Raw genomic sequence first — 19,836 nt, 5'->3', positions numbered from 1 at the left:
AGAATTTTAAGTCATTAATTAAAAAATATACACAATTAACAGCAATGAAATAATACATTGCATCCTGACTCAGGGGAACATCTCATTGTTGATGCAAAAGTGGAGGCAAAGCAACATAACCTTCTGTGAGGGATCATACTTTTCACTGATATCGGGGCAGGATTCTCCATTTCTGAGACCAAGTGTTGACGCCAATGCGGAACTCGCAGACTTTGACACCAGTAAAAAACTGGCGCCGCACCTGGACTGATTCTGCTACCGGTGCCATATGGAACACAATCGATTCTAATGAAAAATGGTACCAGATTCGCCAGTTTCATGACTGACACTCAGGAGGCTGACAAGCTGCAGCAGCATATACACACTGCTCCCCTTTCACCGACGCCGAGTGGTGACCCTCCTGGACCCGTGGAGGAGAGTAGGGTGATCCTGTACCCCGGGCCGGGGAGGAGGCTGCTAGTTGCCGCTGTTTGGCACACATGGGCGCAGGGGGCAGAGGCGGTCAGCACCAGCAGCAACACCATCCAGACCGGCCAGCAGCCCTGGGCGAAACTGCACTACCTCCTCAGGATGGCCAGAGTGAGCATGCAGCACTGTGCCCCTGGCAGTAACCCGGACCGCATACACCCGCAACCCTACCCCACCCCCCAGAACCCGGAGGGGAGGGAGGTGCGAACTCCCACCCTTCCCCATATGCAGCCATGGCCGGGTGACCTAGTGACTGAGGCAACTAGTTTCCCACTCCAATGGGCTGCATGAGTCGGACTGTCTAACAATTTTTTCTTCTGTATTTACCCCCCCCCCCCCCCCCCCCCCCCCAACCCCCACCCCCACCCCGCCCTCAGGAGAAAGCCGTGCACAACTGCCGGGAGCTGGAGAAGACAGGAGGGGGACCGTCGGACCTGCGACCCCTCACTGTGGCTGGCTCTGGCTGTGTCCTGGATATGGTTGGTTGCCCTCAGGAATGGGAGCTCGCTGATGTGGAGATCGACCGCGAGCGCGGACGTGAGGCCCTGCTAGTTGCGGTTACCCATAACACATGTGCCAACCTTCTCCAACACTACCATCAACCCCACACCACCCTCAGCCCCACACCACCCTCACCCCCACACCACCCTCACGCCACACCACCTGCACCCCTACCCTCACCCCCACATCATCCTCACCCCAACACCTCCTTCACCCGACATTACCCTCACCCTACACCACCCCACCTCCCTCACACCGCCCTCACCCTACACCATCCCACCTCTCACATGATTATCACCCTCCACCACTCTTACCCCCTCACCACCCCAACACCACTATCCCCACCCACACAACCCCACTCACCCCGGCCCGCGGTCTAATCATGCATTGCCTTGTGTCTTACAGGACCTGCCGGAGATGGGGCATTCTGATTTGATTTATTATTGCCACATGTACTGGCTGCAGGTCCAGGACAGGGTTGCCGCCTCACAGGGACCATGTCCCAGAGTCACCTGGAAATTGCAGCGCGCTCCTGATTGTGGCCCAGTCACAGCAGGCCATGGCTGGGAATGGCAGTGGCATTGCCCAGGTACTGGCCGACATTGCACAGATGCAGAGGGAGGTGGCTCAATCACACAGGGAGACGGCACAGTCATTGGCTGCTGTGACACAAACCCAGAAGGTGGTGGCACAGTCAATGGATGATGTGGCGCAGTCCCAGACGGAGATGGTCCACTCCCTGTTCCCCATGGCTGCGAGCATGCTGACCTTGGTTGAGACCAGAGCAGGCCTTCAGGACTGTTCCTTGCACCCCTGCCCTTTGGAGTAGCCCACGGACCATCGGGCACCCCAAGGGAGGGGGAGGTGATGGGGTCCGTGCCAGTGACTCCCACAGGGGAGGTGCTGAAACACCGCAGCACTTCGGACTCACTCCTCCTGATCCTGGAATATCTGGTGGGCAGTGGGCAGAACTGGACGGCACCACGCCACCTGGGACACCCGAGCAGCAGCCGGGTCCATCCAGGCCGGGTCGCCCCAGATGACACCCACCAACGGGGACCCAGATCACAGGGCAGGAATCACAGAAGGCCACCTCCACTCCTGCTGTACCATCTGGGGAACCACCTAGGCATAGCATGGGGGCCGTAAGGCCAGAAATTTAGACACCAGTTAAGCTGGCACAGGTGCAGGGCACAGTTTAGTGATAGGGGCTGAGGCACAGATGTGTATATATTCATTCACATTAAACACCTGTTACCACCATTACAACCTACCTCGGTGCTCAGTCCGGTGCGGGAGGTGGCTGGTCTGGTCTGGCTGGAGCTGGGGAATGGGTGGAGGTTGCGGGGAGGAATGGGTGCTCTCTGTGGATGGCTTTGGATCGTGTGATGTAATAGCCAGCTCACATGCAGGGATCATCCAGGTGGACGGTGAAAAGTGAGCAACAGGGGCTACCTACGATCACAGTGGGTAGCCCCTGTCACCCAGGAGCCAACCCAGCCGGGGCGGGGGGGGGAGTCTCGAACATTTCAGGAATCGTTGAGTGTGCCAGGATGAAGGCGCCATGCAAACTGCCCGGGTATCGGGTGCAGACGTGTATGATGCGCGGCTGATGGTCACATATCAGCTGCACATTCATCGAGTGGAACCCCTTTCAGTTCGTGTAGAGCGGCCTGTCATCTACAGGTGTAGGGGGACATGCATCCCATCGATCACCCCCTGGACCCGGGTCATCCCGGCAATGGCAGCGAATCCCATTGCCCGGGCATCCTGGTGGGCTCGATCTCCATTGAAGTGGATGTATTGAGCCGCCTGGATATATAGGGCCTCTGTGATGGCGCAGATGCACCTGTGCACCAAGGTCTGTGAGATTCCAGATAGGTCCCCAATATTGCAACTGAATCCTTTACAATTGATGCAAACACTTCATCATTTGTAAACATTCTTAAAACCAATTACAGATTCCCTAGACGTTTTAACTAAATTAAAACGTTTCCTTAATGTCTAGCTCAAAGATCAGCACAGGTTCAGGCTAGTTTTAAGTTGTGCTAGCCTTGCATGATCTTGGACTTCCCACTGAGGAGTGCAGCCACTAAGCAGCGTGTTCTTTGCTGGGTTACACAACCTAATCATAGAGATGAGGAGGCAGCACAAAGATGATATACTGCCTGCATAACATTGATTAGACGCAGGAATTGTGCAATCCCCGTGCTCAAATTTGTGGGGTCTATCCAGTATAGCCCCCAGTAAACCTATCATTATGTCATTGCATAGAAAATGAAAACCGACTTGCTTAAACTATTGATAGACCCACTGCAATGCCCAAGGGTACTAATGCCACCTATGAGTTGGACTTGCCCAATTTGTTGCTAATTTTCCTAAGTCCCTTGCATTCCAGGGGCTGGATTCCCCCAAAATGGGACCACGTCCCCACACCGGCATAACAACGTTGGCGTTTCACTTCCGAGTTTTCAATAAAAAAAGAACTGCCAGTTCACTTACCTGCAGGGGACTAGCAGGGACCCAGAGTAATTCACGCAGCTTTAGCTGCGGATACGGGCCCCTGCACTTCAGTCTGGAGTCCGCGCATGCGCACGGTGGCGGCCTCCAGTGGACGCACCGAGCACCATGGCGGACCCGGACTGTGTGGGCAGACTCGAAATGTGAGCCACCCTGATCGGCCGCGCGCCCAAAGATCACTCCGTCCCGATCTTTCTACCGGCCACCCATAAGGCCCCTCCTGGTGCCCCATCCCCCTGCCCCCGACCAGGGCAGCCGTAGACTGAGTCCGCAGCCGCCATGCGAGCATCCCGATCAACCATATTATGTCAGTTCCACGCCGTCGGGAAGTCGGCTGGTTGGGAGCAGAGGATCGCTGGGCAGGCCTCTGGCAATGGGCCCCCAGCTGCACGGAGTACCACGCGCACACGCTGATTTTCAGGGCCCAGGAATCGCCGGACCGGCGCCGGGCCCAATTTTGGCGCCAACTTGGATTCTCCGCCCCTTGTCAAACGCGATTTCAGCGCGGGGCTGCGAAGAATCCAGCCCCAGGAGTATTGCCGGTGACACGGCGGGAATAGGATTATGGAAGACAAGTAAAGAACTGCTGACTGCGTTTAAATTATAGGACGCCACCGAATTTTAGGATGTTTAAAAGGTGCCAAGGGAATTTTAAACACATCTTGACTGCAGACCCTAGATCATTTTGCGTTGGCACTGGGACAATCTGGATGCTCTGAGTGCATTGCAAACCTCAAGATTCCAATCCCGATAGTATGGGGAGAGGGTGCCTGATACCTTACTGCACGAATGTGCACCCACATTCAGTTTATTGGCCCTGACATTCTCCGTCTCCAAAAGCCAAACTAAACATACAATCTGAAACAAAAAGTAACAGAGGGAAAATTTTTAAAAATGACATTCATAATACTGTATAGCTATTTGTATGGTTGCAATTTGCTTTACATAAAATGAATTACTTTAAATTGCATTGACTGTATGCAGGAAATATTTTGAATACAGCAAGATCCCATAAAATAATGATACATTTTTGGTTGAGGTGAAATAGGATTATCAGCCTGGACATCTGCATGCCCTTTAAATATACTTTGAGATTTTAAAATCATTGTCTGAGCAGGCAGATGGAATTTTGTTGCATTGTGACCAGCACTGCACTGGAGTGCCATCCTGGTTTACGAATGTAATTCCTGGCATGGTCCTCAAGCTGTGTTACCACCTTCTCCAAACTGATACATTAGCAGCTCTGTGAATCCAAATATACCCTCAGGAAAATAAGCATGCTCGACTCAAGCATTTGCCTTCCAGCTGGTGCACTGCCAGTTCTCGCTAATGCCTGTGGAATGTGAGGCATTACAGGGTTCTCCTCATGGAGAAATATGTGACTAAGTGCCCAACTCCTGAAATATCCTTTATGGGTATCTCAAAGGTCTCCTTGTCATAAAACTGAACAATAAAACTGAAGCTCATGGATTATTGCTGCTGGCATTTTGACTTTCTGCAGTGTGAAAGGGAGCTGTTGCTTCCCTTCTTGAAATGCTGCTTCACCAGGTAACTGACTCTATTCCAGTACACCCTCTATCTGGAATGGTAACAGCTTGGATTTGTGTGGGTCCTCTGGCCTCTGTGCTTTGGTCCACCTAGTCCTTCCCTCCCTCTACTCCACTGCAAAATTCATGACTGCTTCAACTAGCTCTGAAGTAACTCCTCTGCACAATTCATGTATTGTTATGGACTGTAGAGTAGATAGAAATTGCACATTCTTTAAACAATTCATTTTTAAGGGATGCGGGCTCTGCCCAGCATTTGTTGCCCATCCCTAATTCTCCTTGCGAAGGTCGTGGTGAGTTACCTTTTTGAACTCCTGTAGCCCATGGAGTCAGAGGTCTACAGCACAAAAAAGGTCCTTTGGCCCATCACATCTACGCCGGTCAAAAAGAACCACCAATGTATTTTAATCCCATTTTCCAACACTGGCCCATAGCCTTGTATGCCTTGACATTGCAAGTGTACATTTAAATGCTTCTGAAATGTTCTGCCTCCACCACCCTTTCAGGCTGTGAGTTCCAGTCTGCTACTACTCTGAGTGAAAAGGCTTTTCCTTACAACTCTGCTAAACCTCCTGCCCCTTACCTTAAATCTATGCCCCCTGGCCATTGATTGCTCCACCAAGGGGGGAAATTCTTCTCTGTATACTCTATCTATTCCCCTCATAATTTTATATGTCTCAATCATGTTCCCCTTCATCTCCTCTGCTCCAAAGAAAACAACCACAATCTATCCAATCTCTCTTCATAGCTAAAACTCTCCAGCCCCAGGAAAATCTCCTGTGGACCTTTCCGGTTCTATCACATCCCTCCTATAATGTGGATTCCGGAAATGCACACAATACTCTACCTGCGGCCTAAGCAATTTTTCATACAGTTCCAGCATAACTTCCCTGCTCTTAAAATCTATGCCTCAGCCAATAAGTATACCGTCTGCCTTCTTAACCACTGTATCCTGCTACCCTGCTACTTTAAGGGATCGCGTACATGCACACCAAGATCCCGCTGATTCTTGTGATCCATACGGTGTAGGTACAGCAAGTGTGCTATTAGTGAGGGAGTTCCAGGATTTTGACCCATCAAAAGTGAAGGGACGGCAATATATTTCCAAGTCAGGATGGTGAGTATGATGATATGCATAATGTAAGTTTGTACATAATGTTATGCCCGGCCTCCAACCTCTAGGTAGCATTGTAAACCCATCACATCACCATGTGATCGGGGAGTCCGTAGTTGATCATGCTGGGAGATACACATATTTGCAGTTGTTCCAAAAGAGTTGTTTAGTATTAGTTGTTTGTTAGTTTATGAATCCTAGTTATCTTACCATACAGTTGCTTGACAGTAAATTATTTAAAAGTACATGTTCTGTAGTTTATCATTCACTTTGGCTAGTCTACAGAACATGACATGGTACCAGGAGTGGTGATTTGACAAGAATTTGAAGATTCTGTACAAGAAAATTCGAACCACTGAAGATAACTTTGCAGGATAAGAACAGAAACGAACCTTTGCGACTAACCTTGCAAGCTCCTGGCATCTTGTGCTCAACACGTGATAAAACATCAAAGCCTGAATGGAAGGTATCAACGCACCTCAGCAGCTGGGAATGTAGACAAAGATTGGAGGATGTTTAAGCAGCAGTTTAATCTGTATGTTGCAGCCCTTTGTCTGCAGGCACAGCCCGATGAGAGGCATACCGCATTGCTGCTCACTGTAGCAGGTCCCCAAGCAATTGAGATCTTTAATACTTTTGCATTTGAAGACGAAGCTGATGGTAAAATCTTTGAAGAAGTGCTTAAATGATTCTATCAGCATTGCTCCACTCGCAAAAATTAAACCTTTGAGCACTATAAATTCCGTATGCTCACCCAGAACACAGGAGAGGCATTCAATAGCTTCCTCACCTACTTGCAATTGAAAGCGCAGTCATGCTACTTCAGCGCACTCCAGTCATCAATCATATGAGACCAGATAGATTTTAGAATCTCCAATAATAAAGTGTGCATGTGGATACTCTGGGAAACAGTGTCATTCAAATATGTCATGCTAGTGAGCTTGCTGGAAATAATTTCGACACCTTGAATCTCCATAATTTTGGTGTAAAGGCAGAAGAGGCAGCAGAAGGCAGTAGTTTGGTGATGCAGCTGAGTAAGAAACGTGCTCCCAGTGTTGGTGACCATGTTGAGCGGCCGACCTTGAGGAACTCCTGCAGTGATTCCCACGATAGAGATGACTGACCTTTATTTTCCTTTGTGCCAGGTTTGGCCCCATCCAGTGGCGAGTTTCCCCCCTGATCCCAATTGACTCCAGTTTTGCTCAGGCACTTTGATGCCTTACTCAATCAAATGCTGCCCTCATATCAAGGCCAGTCACTCTCACCTCACCTCTGGAGTTCAGCTCTTTTATCCATGTTTGAAACAAGGCTGTAATAAGATCAGGAACTGAGTGACACTGATAATGAGAACAGGAACTCAGTGACACTGGTAATGAGATCAGGAACTCAGTGACACTGGTAATGAGATCAGGAACTCAGTGACATTGGTAATGAGATCAGAAGGTCAGTGACACTGGTAATGAGATCAGGAACTCAGTGACACTGGTAATGAGATCAGGAACTCAGTGACATTGGTAATGAGATCAGGAACTCAGTGACACTGGTAATGAGATCAGGAACTCAGTGACACTGGTAATGAGATCAGGAACTCAGTGACACTGGTAATGAGATCAGGAACTCAGTGACACTGGTAATGAGATCAGGAACTCAGTGACACTGGCAGAAACCAAACTGAGTGCAATGAGCAAGTTGATGATTCCTTCCATCACTTCTGTTTGAGAGTAGACTGATATGGTGGAAATGGGGCAGTCTGGATTTGTCCTGCTTTTTGTGCATGGGACATACCTGGGCATTTTCCACTTTACTGGGTAGATGCCGGTGTTGTAGTTGTAGGAGCGCAGCAAGTTCTGGAGCACATGTCCTCAGTTCTATTGCCAGACTATTGTCAGGGCCCATAACCTTTGCAGTATCCAGTGCCTTTGGCTGTTTCTTGATATCTCGTGGGATGAATTAAATTGGCTGAAGCCTGGCATCTGTGATACTGGGGACCTCTGGAGGAGACCGAGATGAAAATCCCACTCGGCAGTACTGGCTGAAGATTGTTGCGAATGCCTCAGCCTTTCCTATTGCATAAATGTGCTGGGCTCCTCTATCATTGAGAATGGGGATATTTGTGGAGCCTCCTCCTCCAGTGAGATGTTTACTTGTCTACAATCATTCAAAGCTGGATTTGGCCGTCCTGCAAAGCTTAGATCTGATATATTGGTTGTGGGATCGATTAGCTCTGTCTTTCATGTGCTGCTTATGTTGGTTGGCACGCGAGCAGTCCTGTGTTGTAGCTTCACCAGGTAGACACCTCAGGGTTCGCCGTCCAGTGATGCTGGATCGCAATTGGGCAGAGAATTGCACGTGAGCTGAAAATCGTTACTGGCACTGGGTGCCTGACAGAATGCCTTGCTCTGGTGCCTCAACAGTGGCGTGAATGCATTTTACTGCGCATGTACAGTAAACGCTGTTGGCATATTGTTAAAGGGCCCGACCCAGGGCTCCTGTGATGCTTTGGTTCTGCCAGGTGGAATTACCGATGGTAAAGTACACTTATGGTTTTACAAATCGGGCAACAGGTGACATGGCTGCTGAGGAATAGAGAGGAAGTAGGTCATGTTACCTGAGGCGCAATTGTGCACTGCCGGTCCAGCCGCTGCACACAGTGACACCGGCCATATGGATGCCCCCACCCCACAATCCATCGGACTCTATTCCACCTCCACCCCACCAACCACCGTCCCCCCCCCCCCCCCCCACCCCCAAGTGGGTGCCACCAGCCAGCAGGGCATCACGGGGCTCCTCCAAAGGAATTACCCACAGCAGCCCATGCAGGAAAGCGCCAGTTGGGCGTTGCAGAGCGTACCTCTGGCATGGATAGGCCGAGCCATGGATGCCACTGCCAGCCGGGATGTGCGAAGGGCCCAGAGACCCTCGCTGTGCCGGGCACTGACGGGGCTAGGGGTGCGGTGCGGAGAGCAGAGGATGAGAGAGTGGGCCTTAGTGGGGTACTCCTTCAGAGGGTCGGTGTAGACTCAATGGGCTGAATAGCCTCCTCCTGCACTGTAGGGATTCCATGATTCTATGTCTGCATTTCATCCCCTGCAGACAATGGACTTCGGAATTCAATCCAGGGATGGCTGCCATCATCTGAGCTGCAGTAGCCCTGAGGGGTGTACTGAGGCTGTTGGAACAGGAGCTGTTCGGGGAGGACCCTGCAGCAGTGGAACCCGCCCTCGGAGGAACAGGAACCCGCTGGTGAGGATGGAAAGCTGGCCGCCCAACATATTGAGGAGGTGGGAAGATGTGCCACATCAGGCATTGTGTGTCTCAGCAGCGCCTGCCCTTTGAAGACCAGCCAGAGCGGACATGTTGCTGAAGATTCCAGCCGAGCAGGGGGACCGTACGGCATATTTGCCGGATCACAGCACACCTGGCACCATGGGTGTACGGGGGAGGACAGCCGGTCCCGATGGCCACCAAAGTGATGATCACCTTGAATCTTTACGTTATGAGGTCCTTCCAGGCGCTGAGTGGGGACCTGTTCAGGATCTCACAGACCTTGATGCACAGGAGCTTCTGAGCCATCACAGGGGACCTATATGTCCAGTCAGCACGATATTTCAAATTCAATATGGACCTAGCCCACCAGGATGCCAATGGTAGTGGGGTTTGCTACCATCGCCGGAATGCCCCAGGTTGAAGGGGTGATCGATGGGATGCATGTCCCCCTATGAGCACCAGCGCATAATGGGCCATTTTTCACAAGGGACTCCACTCAATGAATGTGCAGCTGGTGTGTGACCGTAAGCTGCACATCATGCATGCCTGCACCCGATACCTGGGCAATGTGCATCACAACTTGATTCTGGAATGCTTAATGGTTTATGACATTTCTAAGTGCACCCCCGGGTGAGGGGATGGCTCTTGGGCGACAGGAGTTATCCGCTGCCGTAGTGGCTGATGACGCCTATCTGGATGTCACAGACCGACACGGAGACCCGCTGCAATGACGCCCATACAGCGACCAGGGGCAACTTTGAGCAGTGCATTGGCCTCATGAAGATGCGGTTCAGGTGCCAGAACTGGTCTGGAGGGGTCCTCCAGTATAGCACTAAGGGGTCTCCCACATCGTGGTGGTCTGCTGCATCCTCCACAACATTGTGCAGCAGAGGGGTGACGTGCAGGAGGAGGGGGATGACTGCCAAGCCTCGTCCCATGAGAAGGAGCCGGTTAAGGGCGAGGATGTGCAGGGCATGGGATCTGGGCAGGCACAGGAGGCTACACAACGTGTGTGCCAGGGGTCGTGCACATGGGATACAGGAATCATCTCCAGATTCTCTGATTAGATAGCTTGGCTGATGGCACAAACATCCCATCTCAACTGCCGCCTCCACCCCCCCCCCCCCCCCCCCCCCCCCCCCCGCCGACCACCCCCTCCCATGACCACACTCCCAGCACCAGCACCCCCCCCCCCCCCCCCCCCCACCCCGCCCTTCAACCCTGTGATTCCTACCTGCCTCACTCTGGAGTGCGGGCCCTGGGTTGGCCGTAAGAGCAGATCTGATGCATGGGATGGAGGATGATGACAACCCGCTCTGCGATGAGCTCTGGTGCTCCGTGTCATTTAATAACATCTAACTCCTGCCCTTGGTAGCACTTTCCACTGTCCACCTGCATGAGAATTGGCCATTCCATCACATGGCCCCACCAAATCCTTGAAGTGGCGGGGATGAAGTGCCCCAGCCTGTGCCAATCTCCTGCCCCCTCATGACCCCTTCGGCAGGCAACCCAGCCCAGCCCATCTCTCACACCTTTCTGAAAGAGCACCGAGGCAGTTTGGAGCTTATGTGCACTGGTGTTTATTTTGAACATAATAGGTGAACATCTCTACAGTTTGTGCCCTAACCCCTAACACTATCCTGTCTCCTGCACCCGTGCCAACTTAACTGGTGTCTACCTTTCTGGCCTTACGTGCCCGAACGCCACGTCTTGGTGGATCCCCCAGGTAGTACATCAGGGCTAAAGGCGGCCTGCTGTGATTCCTGCCCTGTGACCTGGGTCCTCTTTTGCTGCCATCATTTGGAACAACCGGGCCTGGATGGACCCGGTAGTCACTTGGGTGTCCCAGGTGGTGTGGTGCCACCCTGCTCTGCCCGCACATCGGATGCACCAGGGACAGGAGGTTGGGGGAGGGGGGGGGGGGGAGGTCTCCAAGGCGCTGTGGTGTTCCTGCACCTCCCGTGCAGGAGTCACCGGCATGGGCACCGTCACCTGCTGCACGCTCGGGGTGCCCGGTGGCCCCTGGGCTACTCCTTAGGATGGGGGTGCGAGCAGAGTGAACTCCAATTGTGACTGGGCCATGCACTGCAGTGCCGCTGAAATGTCCAGGTATCCCTGGTACATAGCTGCTTGTGACAGGGCAGACCTGTCCTGTGCCTATGCCACTACTCGCACAGAGTGGCCCAGGCATTGCACATCCTGACCCATGGCCGATACCTTCGCTCCTCAAGGCCTCAATCATGGATGCCACCCCTGCAGTGTCAGCCTGGGTGGCACACATGTTTGGCACCACTTCCAACTGCTGGATGGTGGCTGACAACCCGTCATGTAGTCCCCAGCTCTGTTTCTGCATCGCCATTATCGATGGGACCACCTTTCCAGAAACTCAAGACCCATCTGGACAGCAGCTAGGCCCTGGGTCCGGGCTGCCCTCCGACATTCCTGCCCCTCGGGGACTCCTACCTTCACCTCATGTACCGCTGCACATGTGTGGTGCGCACCGATAGTGTCCCGGGAACCTCTTCACTAACATGCCCAACTGAGGTGCGTGTCTCTGGGATAGTGGAGGGTGTTGGTGACAGCTGTGAAGGTGATGCGGGGGTGGGGAGGGAGAGGTGGGGTGGTGTGGGGGCGGTGAGTGGGAGGTAGGTGGTGAGCAGGAGGTGGGGTGGTGTTTGGGTGGCGTGGGTATGGTGAGGGAGTTGTGCTACATGTGCCACAAGGACACTGTAACTCAGTGGGGTCTTACTTGGCTGCCCGATGCTGACCTCCGCCTCAGTGACTGCACTCTCTCCGGTGTCCGCTGCTCCGCAACAGTGAGGGACTGCAGGACCGGTGGTCGCCCTCCGGTCTTCTCTCTTCCTCTGTGGTTATGCGCCACCTTCTCCTGAAGCAGGGGAGACAGAAAGCACACAGAGTCAGACAGTTGGCTGCATGTAGCACAGGGGGTAGGCAGCTGGTCGCCTTTGTGGCCAGAGCATGGGCCATGGCGGACGGTATGGGTGCTGGCATGTGGTGCATGGTGGAGAGCATGCACACTGCCAGCGGGTGGTGTTCAGTCAACCTACGAGTGGGGAGGGGGCTTTAGGTGTGTGGAACAGGGGTTGGTGCAAGGGGCATGGTGCTGGTTACTCACCCTGGCCGCCCTGAGGAGGTCATCCAGCTTCTTTCTGCACTGCTGTCTGGTCTTGCCGGTGGGGCCCACGGCGCTCATGGCCTTTTCCAGCTGAGCCCAGGCCCGGTGTACGGCGGTCGGTGGCAATCTCCTTCCCATCCCAGGAACAGGGTGGATCGCATCGCCTCCATGGCACCCAGTAGGGTACTGCCATCTTGTTGGCTGGGATGAGTGTTTGTGGGGAGTGCAGTGCTAATATGCCGTTGCAGCTTGTCAGCCTCTCGAGTGGCAATCCTGACCCTGGCGAATTGGACACCATTTTTCATTGGAATTGCTAGAGTTCCACATGGCGCCGGTGCTAGCCCATTAATGGTGTAATGTTCTTTCCTGATGGTCTGATTTATACGACAAGAACACATGTAGCTAAAGCTCAAAATGATTTAACATTAACTGTGGATCAATTATGTACAAAACAACAGATGAATAACAGTATGAACATGCAAAAGCAAGCCCTCTCCCAGCTCCCTCGTCAGTCTGAGGTCATCTGACTCTAACATTCACCTATATACTAATGAGACTCCCAGTGGTCAGTCAGTGAATTACAACACAACCGTGATATCACTACATCCCCTCTCCTTTGAAGGAATAAATTAAACATTATCATCAGTATATTTACATGTGGTATCATTAGCCTGTGGGTCTAACAGTATTAATTTTTTTTAAAGTTTAAAACTGGTTTAACAAATATGCAAGGACAGCAAGCAGAGTATGTACAAATAGTCCAAATCTACAAATTGAGTTGATCGGGTTTTCTTCTGACTCTGGTTGACCTTCTCAAAGTTTGACCTTGCTGCTCAGAACTTGTAGATTCAATGTTCTCCATGACATCCTCATACTCAGGGACTGCTGAACTATCTGACACTGCAGCTGACGTTGATTCTGACGTAGATTCGTTATCCATCATGTTGTTGTGAAAGTCTTCCCTGGTTTTCAAGAGCATGCAACAATTTCTTCTTAAAACCAACCCATGTGCGACAATTTCTTCTTAAAGTCAACCCATTCCCTGTCTGTACATTGTAGGAATGAGGTGCTACTTCTTCAAGTGCAATGGCTTTTCTCGACCAATTGCCTGAATCTTCTATTCTCACAATGTCACCATTACTCAGAGATGGTAAAGTTCTAAGACACTCTATCATAGAACTGCTTTTGTTTTGCTTTAATGTTTTGCATTTCCTACAGTACCACTGCATTCTCCTCCTCCTTTTCCAAGTATGGAAGTGTGGTACGCAACCTTCTATTCATGAGCAACTCTGCTGGTGATCTACCATGTGACAATGGTAATGCTTTGTATCGTGATTTCTTGAGATGTGGATCAGATTGGCTGTCCATTGCTTTCTGTAATGATTGTTTTGCAATATATACACGTTTTTCGTTAAGATCTTTGGGATCCATAACTATACGAGCATCACCATTTTTTTGTTTCACACATACCATGGAATTCACCTCATTAGTAGGCTCTTCCATCTTCTTGATAACTTGTGGTTTTGTATCTGATACGGGTGGTAGGGTAGAAATCAGATTGACATGCAGATCTACACCTTCAACAATTTCACCACTAATAGTTTGTTTTGGTGCTTTAGATAATGCATTTTCTTTGAATTGTATTTCGTTGGCGAATGGTAGTGCACTAAAATCAGTGAACGCATTGCTGAATTTGCTGATAATGTTCTCAGAATCATTGGAGTGTTGATTCAATCATTTGTGGATGCTATACACCAACTGCACTAGACCTAATTCTTCTCAGGACTGATCACCTAATAATGAATCCAAACCATCAGATACAATACAGAATGGGACGGAATAAACTGTGTTCTTCACCACCACACTCAGGTCACAAGCACCACAACGTGGTGTTTAATGTTTGAACCATTATAATCTTTCAGAGATATTTTGTGATCTCTTCTAATAGGCTGATTTTTTATATTTTTAAAATCAGTCATGCTGATTAAATTGGCTTTGGCACCAGTGTCTAACTTCAATTGGACCACTGTACCGTTCACTTCAAGTGGTAGCAGCCATTTGTCTTCATCACCTGCATCAGTTTGCACTTTTTTAAGTGCTGGAGAATTTTTTGATGTCTCCCAAAAATTATTCTCTGTTATTACTCCAACAAACAATGACGCTTCATCACTGGAGACTGTGCCTTCCACTGTGCTGACTGATCTGCGATTGAGCTTAGAGTAGCAATTCTGAGCAAAGTGATTTTTTCCTTTGCTTCTGGAACAAAACTTGCCAAACGCTGGACACTGCCTTACTTTGTGTCTTTGACTACAACTTGCACACAGAAACACTTTGGCCTGATCTTGTTCGTTGATCTTGTCCCATCTTCTTTTCAGAAGCTTCCCACCATTTTGGAAAAAGGGCGGTAACAGAGTGCTATCCTCCAAGAACTGAGAAACATTTCAGAATGCTGTGCGGCTTGCTCGTGAGCCTGACAAATCTTAACTGTTTGTTTCAAAGACAGCTCCTATTCTCTCAGCAACTGTTCCCTCAGCGTAGCCATGTGGTTACAGATTGTGGCTGAGTACAATTCTGCTGCTGCTAATGGCCAACAGCGCCTCATGGATGTCCACTCTTGAGTTGCTAGTTCCATTCTGAATCGATCCCATTCAGCATGATGCTAGTACCACACAACACAATGGGGGGTATCCTCAATGCGAAGACCAAACTTCATCTTTACAAGGATTGTGCATGGGTCACTTCTACCGATGGGCAGATGCATCTCCAGCAGGCAGGTTGGTGAGGATGAAGTCTAGTATGTTTTTCCCTTTTGTTGCTTCCCTCACCACCCATCGCAGGCCTTGTCTAGCAGCTATGTCCTGTCGCCCTTGGCCAGCTGTGATGCTACTGAGCCACTCATGTTGATGAACATTGAAATCCCCTGCCCAGAACACAATCTACCCCCATAAGATCCTCAGTGCTTCCTCCAGGTAGTGTTCAACATGGAAGAGTACAGATTCATCAGCTTACGGTGGATGGTACGTAGTAATCAGCAGGAGGTTTCCTTGCCCATATTTGATCTGAAGCCGTGAGACTTAATGGGAACCAGAGTCGATGCTGAGGACACTTTGGGAAACTCCCTCCCGACTGATTACTATTGTGCCGCCACCTCTGCTGGTGTGACAGGACATACCCAGGAATGATAATAGTAGTGCCTGGGACATTACCTATAAGAAATTATTCTGTCAGTATGTCCATGTCAGACTGTTGCTTGACTAGTCTGCAAGACAGCTCGCCCAAATTTTGGTAAGGAGGGCTTTGCAGGTTCGACAGGGCTATGTTTGCCATTGTCATTTCCAGTGCCTAGGTTGATATTGGGTGAGCCATCCGGTTTCTTTCTTTATTATTGACTTTGGCGTTTCAGAGGGCATTTAAGAGTCAGCCACGTTGCTATGGGTTTGGAGTCACATGTAGGCCAGACCAGGCGAGGACCACACCTAAAGGGCATCAGTGAACCGCTGAGTTTTTTTTAATGACAATTGATGATGGTTTCATGGTCACCATTAGACTTTCATTCTACATATTTATTGGATTCAATTTCCATCAGCTGCGGTAGGATTCAAACCCAGGTCCCTAGAATATTACCCTGGGTCTCAGGAACCCCAGTCCAGGGACAATACCACGACGCCACCTCTTCCCTTAATCTCCTGAAGAAAAATTTAACTTACTCAATCAAGATCCTGGCATGGATAGAGGATTGGCTGACTGGCAAAAAGCAGAGTGGGGATAAAGGATGGTAGTCGGTGACTAGTGGTATACCTCAGGGGTCGGTGCTGGGTCAACAATTTTTCACAATATACATTAATGATCTGGAAGATGGAACTGAAGGCACTGTTGCTAAGTTTGCAGATGATACAAAGATCTGTAGAGGGACAGGTGGTATTGAGGAAACAAGGGGGCTGCAGAAAGATTTGGACAAGCTAGGAGAGTGGGCAGTGAAGTGGCAAATGAAATACAATGTGGAAAAGTGTGAGGTTATGCACTTTGGAAGGAGGAATTTAGGCATAGACTATTTTCTAAATGGGGAAATGCTTCGGAAATCAGAAGCACAACGGAACTAGTTCACGATTCTCTGAAGGTGAGCAGTTCAGTTGGCAGTTAGGAAGGCAAATACAATGTTAGCATTCATGTCAAGAATACAAAACCAGGAAATGACTTCTGAGGCTATATAAGGCTCTGGTCAGACTCCATTTGGGGTACTGTGAGCAGTTTTGGTCCCTGTATCTGAAGAAGGATGTGCTGGCCTTGGAAAGGGTCCAGAGGAGGTTCACAAGAATGATCCCTGGAATGAAGAACTTGTCGTATGAGGAACGGTTGAGGACTCTGCATCTGTACTCGTTGGAGTTTAGAAGGATGAGGGGGGATCTTATTGAAACTTATAGGTTACTGTGAGGCCTGGATAGAATGGACTTGAAGAGGATGTTTCCACTTGTCGCAAAAAGTAGAACAAGAGGACACCATCTCAGACTAAAAGGACGATCCTTTAAAACAGAGATGAGGGGGAATTTCTTCAGCCAGAGGATGGTGAATCTGTGGAACTCTTTGCCGCAGAAGGTTGTGGAGGATTTACACTGAGTGTCTTTAAGAGAGATATAGATACATGGGTTCTTGATTAATAAGGGGATCAGGGGTTATGGGAGAAGGCTGGAGATTGGGGATGACAAAATATCAGCCATGGTTGAATGGCGGAGTCGAGTGGCATAATTCTGCTCCTATATCTTATGGTCTTATAAGACAAAATGTAATTGATATTTTTAAAATGTGGATTTTAATACTTAGTGTTTTCCCCCTTTTTTTTCATAAACATGCTGCAGTATTGAAATTCCTAACTTAGCTGATCATAGGGACGTACTTGGAATGGAGAGGGCATTGAGCTTCCGATGACTTCCGATACATCTCCCTCGGTGATGACATCCAGTTTCTGCTGTCTAACCTACAAATTTCAAAATCACAAAGCTCTTGCATGAGGAGAATGAGGCTATAATCATAAATATGTCAGACAGCTAGGGCTGGGAATATTAAAAATACACACGGTTACTTACACTTCTAACAGAAATGGAGACAAAAACGTTTTGATTTTAAATTTCCAAACCAATTGATGCTTGAACTGTACCAATTGAGAGGTGGATAACCCTAATGGGTTTAGGTCTGTAATATGTGACCAGGGAAACTGCATTTACTTCTGCTTTGATATTCAAATGACATATACAATCTATATAGTTTCCAAAAGGTCTTTAATGATGTGCCACATAACAGAGTCATGAATAAGATCAGAAGGTGTAAAGATGAATAATTAGCTGGCTGTATGACTGAAATTGGAGAGAAAAGCTAACGGGTATATATTTCGAGTGACAGAAGGTGGGAAGTGGGAGCCGGCAAGGTTCAGTGCACTGAAAACTTTTGTTCACAATCTAAATAAATGATTTAGACTTTGGAATCAATACTGCAATTTCTAAATTTGCTTATGACATCATATTTGGGAGCATTAGTGAACATTGTTTGCGATTACAAGTAGACATTAATAATCTTGCAGGATGAGCTTATAATTGGTGAATGCATTTCAACATAGATATGTGAGGTAATACGTTTTGATAAGAAAATAAGAATCTAAATGGGGTAGAAGAACAAAGGAATCTCTGATTACAAATTCACAAATCATTAATGATTGTGACACAATCAGCTCATGGCAAAAGCAAACCAAACATTGTTATTTCTATAGAGATTGAATTGTATCAAACCTTGGCTCGATCACACTTGAGAGTATTGTGTACAGTTCTGGTTGCCACATGACGGACAGCATGGTAGCATTGTGGATAGCACAATGGCTTCACAGCTCCAGGGTCCCAGGTTCGATTCGGCTTGGGTCACTGTCTGTGCGGAGTCTGCACATCCTTCCCGTGTGGGCGTGGGTTTCCTCCGGGTGCTCCGGTTTCCTCCCACAGTCCAAAGATGTGCAGGTTAGGTGGATTGGCCATGATAAATTGCCCTTAGTGTCCAAAATTGCCCTTAGTGTTGGGTGGGGTTACTCGGTTATTGGGATAGGGTGGAGGTGTTGAACCTGGGTAGGGTGCTCTTTCCAAGAGCCGGTGCAGACTCGATGGGCCGAATGGCCTCCTTCCACACTGTAAATTCTATGATCTATGATCTGTGATAGAATGGATATATAGAAGGTAAAAAAAATTACAAGGGTGATGCCAGAACTGAACTTCTTCTCTTCAAAAGGGAAGGCGGAGGAGGGATGACCTACATGATGTCTTAAACATGTTTTAATGCTTTGATACAGAAAATGTTTTCACTAGGGAGAAAGGGCAAAAGTAGAGACTATCAATATGAGATAGTCACCAAGAAATCAAATAGGCCATTCAGAAGAAAATGCTTTACCCAGACAGTGCTGAGAATGTGGAAACCACTCTCGCAGGGAGTGATTGAGGCAAATAGTATAGATGCAGTTAAGGCAAATCTAGATAAGCATACCAGGGAGAAAGGGAATATAAGTTTTTGCTGATAGATGAGAAAAGACAGGAAGATACTTGAATGGGGCATATACGTGACATGGATTGGTTGGACTGAATGGTCTATTTCTTTGCTGTAATTCTGTCTAAAAGCAAATTGATTTTTTTCCCCCTCTTCTAGTTTCCAATCCACAAGATTTCTGAGTAGCAAGATTTTTATAAACCTTCATCCGTCTTACCTGTGAGTTCACTACTTTCTGCCAAAATTATCTTCAGACCATCTTGGGCTGTAGTTATTCTTTTATTCAATCAGCTCTCATTCAAGTAGAAGTGCACTTGACACAGCATGAAGATCTGCTGTCCACTGAACAGCAACATAATGGAGGGATGTCAATGAGCTCCATGGTAAACTGGCTCTTTTTGACGTATCCAAGTTAAATGAGAAAGATTGATAAAGTTCCTGTGTAAAACTAGTTCCATTACTTATCAATTTAAAACAGAATGGATTCAAAGTTTTGGCATATTCTGTCATCTTTTCATCACTTCTGTGGCAGCCCACATCCAAGGCAAATTGGAAGGAGTAATTAGTTGCAGATTTAGAGGATTCTCAAGTGTGAAGCAATTCACGGAGGCAAAGGTGAGCGATGAAAATGAGCAAAACGTATTTATTTTGATTGTGATGTAGCTAAGTTTTATTTTAATAATGATTCATGGAAACAAAGCTGGGAAATTTTATTTGTAACTGCAGAATATAGAACACAGCATTGATCATTTCAGAATAATCCGCAATCT

Source organism: Scyliorhinus canicula, chromosome 7, assembly GCF_902713615.1.
Source record: "Scyliorhinus canicula chromosome 7, sScyCan1.1, whole genome shotgun sequence".
Lineage (NCBI taxonomy): Eukaryota > Metazoa > Chordata > Chondrichthyes > Carcharhiniformes > Scyliorhinidae > Scyliorhinus > Scyliorhinus canicula.
Note: the sequence above shows the minus strand (reverse complement) of the source record.